Genomic DNA, 10,000 nt, shown 5'->3' with positions numbered 1-10,000 from the left:
ACTATCATCTTTTCTTCTTCTTCTTCTTCTTCTTCTTTCTCTTCTTTTTCTTCTTCTTCTCTCGTAAAAACGATGGCCATTTTTATATAAATAACGTCATATCTTTTATCTTTCCTTCTCTCTCTCTCTCTTTTTTTCCGTCCGCATTCGTCTACATTTCTTCTTAACTTCTCCTTCGAAACAAATATGAGCGACCTGTCGTTTCTCAAATTTAGTTACTTACGTATAACGTTTATCGATAATATTAAACTTCTTCGTGATTTTTCGTGGTTCTCAATCGTACGATCAACAAAAAAGCGTCAAACCGATCGTACGATCAGCATCATCATCATCGTCTTCGTCGTCATCGTCGTCGTCGTCGTCGTCGTCGTCGTCATTATCATTATTATCAACAATATCCGCATCGATCGGTGATTCGAAAAGAAAGATAAAAACAGCTAAAAAGAAATCGAGAAAGAGAGAGAGAGAGAGAGAGAGAGAGAGACAGAGAAAGGGAGAGACTTTCGAGAATCGAATTACCAGCTCCTCGAGTTCATGCCGGCCGATTAAACCGACCTTGCACGCTCGTTTTCCTTTTCTTCAGTGGTTCGTGAGCACGCGCGCGCACACGCTCGAACCTTTCGTCACGACGATTGACAGCGGTTTTATGGCGGCTGCTACGGTCTCGCTTAACGATCGAGCCAATCGTAAAAGGCTGTGGCAGAGCGACGGCGCTGCGGAGTAAAGATAAGGTCTTCGTCATTGAGAGGGAACCTTGGAAAAAGAAAAGAGCAGGAAGAAGAGAAGGAAGGCGAAGGAGAAGCGCACGAGTTAAGGTATAACCGTTACGCTCGAGATGGCTTCACGGTACTTCTACGCTTCTATCCGAGTATATATGTATCTCTTTGTGTGCGGGTGTATTCGTGAGAGTGGACGTACAGTCATTGCGTCGTAGCTCTACTAAATGTATACGTATGTATACGTAGCTCGTCCATATTTCTACACGTGTGTACGTACGTATATACGTACGTATGTATCTATCTATGTATGTATATATGTATGTACGAGCGCACATATTATATTTACGAAGATATACGTATGTATGTGTTCGCGTATCTACGCTCGTGTGAGAAGCCAGTTTACCGAACGACGCCATTACCACGCGCCGACGACGATGGCACTGCTACTACTAGTAAACGCGAACTGGTATAGAAAGACGAAAGATAGTTATCGCTTACGAAACACCGAGGGCACGTTTATCGATTATCGACGACGAAAAAAAAAAAAAAAAAAAAAAAGAAAAGAAGAAAAAACAAGAAAGAAAAAAAGAAAAGAGGAAAAGAAGAAAAAAGGAATGAAAAAACGCGATTCCGCGGTTCGCACGTACCGACGACTATCTTCCGATAACACCGTTACGAAATAAACCTTTCCGGCTCGGCGAGTAACGACGACTTCTCTCGATGCAGTATGCAAGTCCCTCTACCTCTTCTACCAACTTTACTACGTCAACGATTGCATGGATATGCGACGATAATGCGGTGTTAAAAAAAAAAACATTGTCCTTTGGTTTTTAATTAGAAACGATGGACGGTTCTCGAAATCGACGATACTACTATCGCTTGTCCTCCCATCCTCGTTCTTTTTTGTTACCGTTTCTTCTGTTTTATTATTATTATTATTATTTTTTTTTTCTTAATTTTACTTTATCGTTATTTTTTTTCTTTTCAATTCTCTTTTCTATTTTTTGTTTTTATTTTTTGTCTCTCTTCATTCTCCTAACGTTCGTCGAATTTGCAATAATATCCGTTTCTTCGGCTTATTTTCTATTTTTCCAATGGCTATTCCTGCTCGATGTACAAACGTTTATGAACAATTTGTTTGTTACGTTAACGGTTGATTAAATTGTGCGAGTCGTTCCATTCGACTGTGGATTTACATCATTTGTATATTTAGGTATTATATTTGTAGCTTGACCGATATCTCGCAAAACGTATATTAATTAATAAATAAACATTTAATCAACCACGCATGCATCGTTCCCCGTTACTTTCACTGTAATCGACAAAAGGATCTACAAATTCGTGGATTCGCGGAATAATAAAAGTTTCGGGTAGTACGGAGTAAAAGATCGAACAAGTAGATAAAGAAAGTCGACGGCGGCGAGAAGCCGTCGGATGCGGAATTCCACAGAACTCTACTGCAGTAGGTAATTACAAGGTCAGCCAAACGATCTTCCCCAAGAGATGTGTACCACTAAAGACTAGCTACTTGAAACGTAGAATAGAAGAGGCCCGTTTATCCAACAGACGGAGGGAAAGGAGAAGAAAAAGAGAAGAAGAAGAAGAAGAAGAAGAAGAAGAAGAGAAAGAAGAAGAAGAAGAAATTACAATGTTCAATTTAGAAGAAAAAACAAGGCGAATAATGGAGACGATGGTACATAAATCCACGTAGTGTAAGTTTCTCGCGAGATATCTCGCGAAAAAAGTGGAAGGATCGAGATATCGAGTGGCGCGTCTTTCCAATCAAGAGATCGTTTCTCATGTCGGTTGAAAAACTCTTCGCCGAGGATAGAACGCTTTTTCCGCGTAGAAAGGTGACAGTAGAAAAGCCACCGCCGAACACGTCCGATAGGATAGAGAAAGAGGGAGAAAGAAACAGAGGTATATATGCGGAAGAGAAAGGAATTCGACGTAGCGCATCGGCGGCACCCTCGACCATAGAAGATACCCTTCGACTCTCCGCGTGCCCTCGTACGTGCTTTTCTCTCTCTCAAACACACACGCATGCATACGCACACACAGATGCATATAGAGAGATACACGAGCAACGAGCGAACACGAGCAACCCAACCATACGAAGAAAAAGCGTGTGTGTGTGTGTACGTATGTACATGTGAGTGAATGAGAGAGAGAGAGAGAGAGAGAGAGAGAGAGAGAGACACGTTCGTGCGTTTGCACGGAGCCACCACAGTCACCATCCTATGCTTCGTGTCTCACCCCTCGACACCCCACCCCTCTGCTCCAGGCTCCTCGGTAACCCTCGCTCGGCCGGCGTGTTCCCGCCCTCTCCGTGTTTCCGCGGCCCGTTCCAACCACCCCGTTCCATGCCGTGTCCCGCAGGGCATGTCCCTATACACCGCTGTATTGAAATTGTCCAACCTACCGAACATCGCATTAATCGATCTTACATTGGGGAAAATGTCGAAAAAAAAAATTTTCTCTCTGAAAATCTTCTACTTTATTTTTCTTATACGTTTCGGTAAATAAAAATTTATCGATAGGATCGGTCGAATTTTCCAAGAATTTCAAAGATTAAGGATCCATGACAATAGTTTCACCGACCACGGAAAATTCTCATCCCCTTTGGTGGCACGCTCCGCGGCACGCCCGGCCGTCTCTGTTATACTGCCGGCAGCGACCCAACCCCTCTCACCACCCCCACACCTCTCTTCCTTCTCTCGTAAAGCCCCGTACTGCTCCACCGCGTCGCTCTACCGCTCAGACCCACCAACCCCATCCACTCTCACCCACGCCTCCGTGCTGCTGCTGCTGCTGCTGCTGCTGCTGCTCTTGCTTTCTCTCTCTCTCTCTCTCTCTCTCTCTCTCTCTCTCTCTCTCTCTCTCTCTCTTTCCCTCTCTCTATCTATCTGTCTGTCTCACTCACTCTCTATCTATCTATCTCTCTCACTCTCTCTCTCTCTTACTCTCTCGTTTTCTGTCTCCAACCCTCGACTCACCCCCAGACTACGACGCTCTGCGAGCCGCTCGTTAACCTGCTAGCGCCCCTCTAACCGCCGCTGCACGCTCGACGCCACCGCCACAGCTCGCTCGCTACCGGCGCTCTGCTATATTTACATATCAATATTCCATGGCGTGGCAGGCAGGAGGCAGCCAGCCAGCCAGCCAGCCAGCCAACCAGCCAGCCAGCCAACCAGCCAGCCAGCCAGCCAGCCAGCCAGCCAGCCAGCCAGCCAGCCAGCCAGCCAGCTAGCTAGCCAGCCAGCCAGCTAGCTAGCCAGCCAGTCAGCCAACCAGCCAGCCAGCCAACCAACCAACTAACCAACCAACCAACCAACCAACCAACCAACCAACCAACCAACCAACCAACCAACCAACCAACCAGACAGCCACGCTCTCTTCCTCCAAAAGCATCGCTCTGCTTTTGCTATTGCTATTGCTATTGCCGCTGCTATTGCTGCTTTCGCTTTCCTTTGCTCTGCTGTTACTAGTACTGCTGGTGCTTCTGCTTCTGCTTCTGCTACGTTCGCTAAAGCTACGAGCTACTGCTTTCGTGTTTCATCGCTAGCTCAATTTTGCGATAGCAGAGAGAGAGAAAGAGAGAGAGAGAGAGAGAGAGAGAGAGAGAGAGAGAGAGAGAGAGAGAGAGAGAAAGAGAGTGAACGTGAACTTCTCGAATAAAAGAAAGAGGACGCGGAGCTTGTTTCGTCGAGCTCCTTTCGAGCTCTTTTGAAGATTTACGATTTAACGCAAAGTCGTTCGTTTCCTGCCAAACGGAGAAACCTTCCTTCGTTCGCTCGCTCGTTCGTTCGTTCGTTCGTTCCTTATTTCCTTCTTTCCTTCCTTCCTTCGATCTTCAGATCTTTCATTTTTTTCTCAAAATCAAAAAAAAAAAAAAAAAAAAAGAAAGAAAGAAAAGAGGTAAAAAGATTATATCAACGACAAAGGAAAGAATTTTTTCATTCGGCCCACCCTATATAAGATCAAGATAGATTCAAGAAGAAATCGGATGTTAGTGGGCGGCGAGTTCGTTCTCTAACGTTTTTCGTCGCTCGTTGTCCTTTTCATCGGGTCGCAAGGTCGGGCCGAACTTCTAAGGATGAGTGGTAGCGTTGAGAGACGCTCTTAAGACGGTGTGCCGCGGCGCTCTCGAGGTACTAATTTTAACCGCTTCCTTAGTCCACCTATTTATAGTCGTCCGACTCTCGAGACTCTTTAAAACGTCTCACCGGTCCATTCCTTGCACCGAAGGCGTCTCGAATAATTTAACGCTGGTATTCCGAAATGGGGGCGAGCTGGCCAGCCCAACATTATACGTCTACTTTCACGAACATGGAACATTCTAAATATCGAAAAATAAAATAACTATTATTTATCGGTCAACGTTTCGATAACCTCACTGCGACCTCAATTTTTATTTATTCCGCGTATAACCGGAAAGGAAAAGACAAAAATTATATTTAAAAAAAAAAAAAAAAAAAAAAAAAACGATAATGTCGTTTTTACCGACGCCATTTACCGAGTATCAAAAAAAAAAAAAAAAAAAAAGAAAATGAGAAAAAGAAAGAAAAAGAAATTTCTGAACGACGGTATTAAAAGTGAAAGTGAAAGTAAAAAAAAAAAAAAAGAAAAAAGGAGAAAAAGACAACTAAAACGTATACGCAAATAGAAAGTTAAATGTAGACAATAAGCGAGGAAAGAATTCACGATAAGATTAGTTAAATTTTTGTCACTTAAAAGAGAGAGAGAGAGAGAGAGAGAGAGAGAGAGAGAGAGAGAGAGAGAGAGAGAGAGAGAGAGAGAGAGAGAGAGAGAGAGAGAGAGAGACGAGGGTGGATGAGGTGATAAGGAGTTGCGCTTTTCCATCGTCACAATGAGAGTGGGGATGAAAGTTTCACGGTCCTACCTATGGAGAGAAGACGTTCGAATAGAGAACGAAGATAACTTCTCTGGCCTTAGAGCAAGGAGAAACCTGCCTGTCGGCTACCAAGGAAGTAAGTTTGGTTGGAGTCGACATGGTAGAAGGAAGGAGAGAAGGATAAAGAGGGTGAAGGGTAAGGAGAAGTTGAGTAGGCGGTAGGGTGCACCTGCCTCAAGGGGGTTTCGTGACCAGAACGACGGCTTTCTCCTCGAGCCACCGCTACAAACACCCCCACACCCCTTTTCTTACTTCGTCTCTTACTACGAGCCCGTTCTAACACCCCTGGGGCATGCAGCCTTGGCCAACGAGAACTTTGTACCGGACTAGAGAATCTATCTCTCTCTCTCTCTCTCTCTCTCTCTCTCTCTCTCTCTCTCTCTCTCTCTCTCTCTCTCTCTCTCTCCCTCTTTCTCTCTCTCCCTCTCTCTCTTTTTTCTCGCCTTATTTTTCAAACGGATCGGTCTCCTCCAAAGACGAGAAAGAAATACGTAAAACAAAGGTGCTTGAAAGAAACGAGAAATAAATATCTTAGTTATAGCTTAGATAGCAGAGGTCGTATTTTAGTAACATAAGTAGTTCATAGCACGTTCGGTTAAATCGAGCGAGATAAAGGTCCGAGCTAAATTCTTTCTTTTCTTACGTAGAGAAGAGGTCACATCTGGCGCGTTCGTTGACGGGGGGTGAAAGGTGGAAGAGAATGGGATAGAGGCGACGACGAAAATCTAAGTTTTATCATTTTCCAAAGGAAATCTTTTTTTCTTTCTTTCTAATACTTCGTTTTCCAGTTTTATCTTTCTTTTCTTATTACTTTTTTTCCCAATTTTTTTTTTACTAAGCATAGTCGAACGAAGTATCACAGATTATATATACGTATATATATACGTACACACACACACACACACATATATATAGACACATAAGGCGATAAATTGTAATCAATTAAATCACGAATACCAATATAAAGAATTATCGATCGTTGGTTGGTCTGAGACGATTCGCTCGATATAATCCTATCAAATATTAGGCCAGATCACAGATTCTATATCGGAGGACTTCGATATATTAAAAGAAGTAGAACAAATTCTTGGATAAAATAGAGTAGATACATTGTAATAGATATAGGTAGTCTTTCGTTTTTCATATTTTTCGTTCATGCGACGTATCGGACGAATGCCATACACCCTACGGCGCGTTGCCGATGACATAGGGGAGATGTCGTAGCGCAATACGAAGTCACGGATCAGAAGACAAAAAGGATAGGAAGGAGAGAAAGAGAGATAGCTTGGTAAGTAAGTAAGTAGGTAGGGTAGGTAGATAGGTAGGTAGGTACGTAGATAGGTGTGTAGGTAGGTGGATAGGTAGAGATAGGTAGATGGGGTGTAAGCTAAGATAGAAATGAAAAGAGAGAAGAGAAATTGCTGGGAAGGCCGGAGGACGCCGAAGGAATTACACGATACGGCTGAATAAGTTTACGGAGAGGCCCTAAGGGCGGGGGAAAGGCTAGGTAAGAAGGCGCTGAAGTTGATCAAGGAGGGCGGCATCCTAATGTCACGCTGATCGATATCAACGTAGCTTTCTCTTCTCGTAACGTCGGCTTCTCCTAACGATATGAAGAAAAAAAAAAAAAAAACAAAGAAAAATAAAAAAAATCGGAACGAACAAAATAAAAGAAAGATGATGACTCAAATATGCAATTTTTCTCTTTCTCTCTTTTTGTTTCTGGATGATGGGTCAAAAAGATGACGATAAAAAATGTTCAGTCGAGTATCTCCAATATGATTTGAAATTTGCGTGGAAATGAAGTCCGATTAAAGATTATTATCCGCATTTCGCGTTCGATCGAAGAAGAAGAAAAAGGAAAAGAAAAAAACAAAAAAAAAGAAGGGAAAAAAGAGAAAATGAAGAAGAAGAATTAGAAGAAGGAAAAGAAGAAGAAGAAGAAGAAGAAGAAGAAGAAGAAGAGTTTTCCTTCTCTTCGATATGCCGCGCGCGTTGTGCCATGGCCACGAAGCGCGCCGTTTGTGTGAGCGCCTGCGGAGAACGCGCGCTGGCAATAAATTTATCCCGGCACGCAATAATATTTGTGCTGGGCGCAGGAATATACCCGCGCTCCCTCTCCACCTAACCTCCCACACCCATTCTCTCCCGTCTATCCACGACGCATACACACGTACGCACAAACAACACGCGTATATAAAGGAGCACGGACGGTGTAACCACAAGCACAATCACTACTACTACTACTACTACTACTACTACTACTACTACTACTACTACTACTACTACTACTACTATTACACTACACTACTACTACTACTACCACTACTATTACTACTACTACTATTATACCATTGGTATAGCTTCCACTGTGACTATCAGACACACCACCAACACCAACACGCTATAACGCTTGCTGCTATCGGCTAGCAGCGTGCGAGCACCGCAATGGAACGAACACACGCGACAGACTAGCGCGATAACGATAACACGTCGACCGAATGAGCAAGAGAAAGAGAGAGAGAGAGAAAGAGAGGGAAACGAAGAGAGAGAGAGAGAGAGAGAGAGAGAGAGAGAGAATATCGTGTGTACTCGCCCTCGAAAGCGCTCCGCATATATTTCGCTTGGTATATGCGTGCCTCTTTCTCTCTCTCCCTCTCTCTCTCTCTCTCTCTTTCTTTCTGTCTCTCTTTCTATGCACGCGTTTGCTGCTGCTACCACTGCACTTGTACGAAGCGTGCAAAGCCATTTCGAAAGTTGAACACGAAGGAGAAACTCGTAGATAGAAGAGAACCGATGGAATTTTAAGGACCGATCCGAAAAGCGTTTCGCTTCGGGGGAAAATGAAATGACTACACGACAAACGTGTACGTATTATTCTCGCGCGGTTAATGGTCCAAAGCAGGACGAAATATTCACGTATGATCGCATGCTAGTCGTTTACGAACCTGAAAATCTATTCTCTTTCGTGTATATTTTTAAAAAAATAATTCTTCCTATCGAAATTTCGAAGACAACCTTTTTAACATGAAATCGTCATTTCTTTCTTTTAAACGAGAGAAAGAAGAAAAAAGAAGAAAATACTCCTCATAGTTAAGAAACGCGTTATCGTAACGTCATTTTTCCTGGTAATAATATCCTCTGTTATTATATCGCAAATTCTATTTTAATATAAGGAGATATATATATATACATATATATATATATATATATATATATATATATTTTATACATACATATGTGCATATGATTCAAAGCGTTCGAGTATTAGTTCCGTAATAAAAAATTTCTTAACGCGATAGATATATTACTGGAGATTGGGTCGATATTAACTCGACTTTATCATATATATCTGCATATAATATATATATATATAAATATATAATATATATAATGCATATATATAAATACTTTGTTTCATTAAAGGGTATCCTACATTAAAGCAAAAATAAAATAGGAAAAAGAAATATATATATATATATATATATATATATATATATATATATATATGCACACAAAAAAGAATTCTTTCTCGAGAACGGATATCCACAGCCTAGTCGAAATAAAATGGGGAATTCGAAAAATGAAAAGAATAGCAGAGCGCCGAGCAGGAAAACGGCGATCGAGGACAGCAGCGAATTTCCACACGACATTTTTCACGGAATGTCTGAGTACGAACGGACGGAACGTCCATTTTCCATTGTGTCGGCGGGAAACGGTCGCACTTCTCTCGCTAAATTATAAACGAACGCGGCAGAACGAGAACGAGAGAGATAGAGAGAGATAAAAAGGGAGAGACAGAGACATAGAGACAGAAAGAGAGAGACAGAGAGAGAGAGAGAGAGAGAGAGAGAGAGATTCGCAAAAATACCTTCGGAGAAGTTCTCGCCGATAATCGATACGTGAGCTCTCGACGATGAAATACGAAGAGAGAAAGAGAGAGGGAGAGAATCTTTACCAGTTTCTCTTTTCAATCATATAAATCATAAAGCTATGGAATTTTTAAATTTTGCATGGGATACGAAAAAGATGCTGTAAGGCACTTCGAATCGAAACGTAAGAAAAAAAAATATCGTTAAAGAAAATACATATATATATACATACATATATATATATATATATGTATATACATATCTCTCTCTCTCTCTCTCTCTCTCTCTCTCTATCTGTATCTCTATCTATCTCTTCTCGTTCTCCTCCTCTTTGTATCTTCGCCGAACCTGTCGCTTTGTTCATTCGCCTCCTATGGCGCGAAATAACAACTTTTTTAAAATTCCGTCTGCAGCTTCGGTAGAGCCTCAGACCGCAGCATCGGATGAATGTTTAACGTGGGCGAACACGGCAGCATCAGCAGCAGCTACTACTA

At 42.3% G+C, this 10,000-nt stretch overlaps 1 long non-coding RNA gene across 24 annotated transcripts in view; it reads right to left on the bottom strand.

Moving 5' to 3' along the window:
* Positions 1–10,000, bottom strand: part of LOC122629298 — a 125,289-nt gene that overhangs the window by 65,932 nt on the left and 49,357 nt on the right. The window contains exon 4 of one of the 24 annotated variants that reach the window (XR_006327220.1): positions 520–713. The exons of the other annotated variants lie outside the window; for them this stretch is intronic. This is a non-coding gene — a long non-coding RNA (uncharacterized LOC122629298). The remainder of the gene's footprint in view (positions 1–519; positions 714–10,000) is intronic. 24 annotated transcript variants of the gene reach the window in all.

The sequence above is a fragment of the Vespula pensylvanica genome, chromosome 5 (assembly GCF_014466175.1).
Source record: "Vespula pensylvanica isolate Volc-1 chromosome 5, ASM1446617v1, whole genome shotgun sequence".
Lineage (NCBI taxonomy): Eukaryota > Metazoa > Arthropoda > Insecta > Hymenoptera > Vespidae > Vespula > Vespula pensylvanica.
Note: the sequence above shows the minus strand (reverse complement) of the source record. Positions and strands in the feature narration are given on the sequence as shown.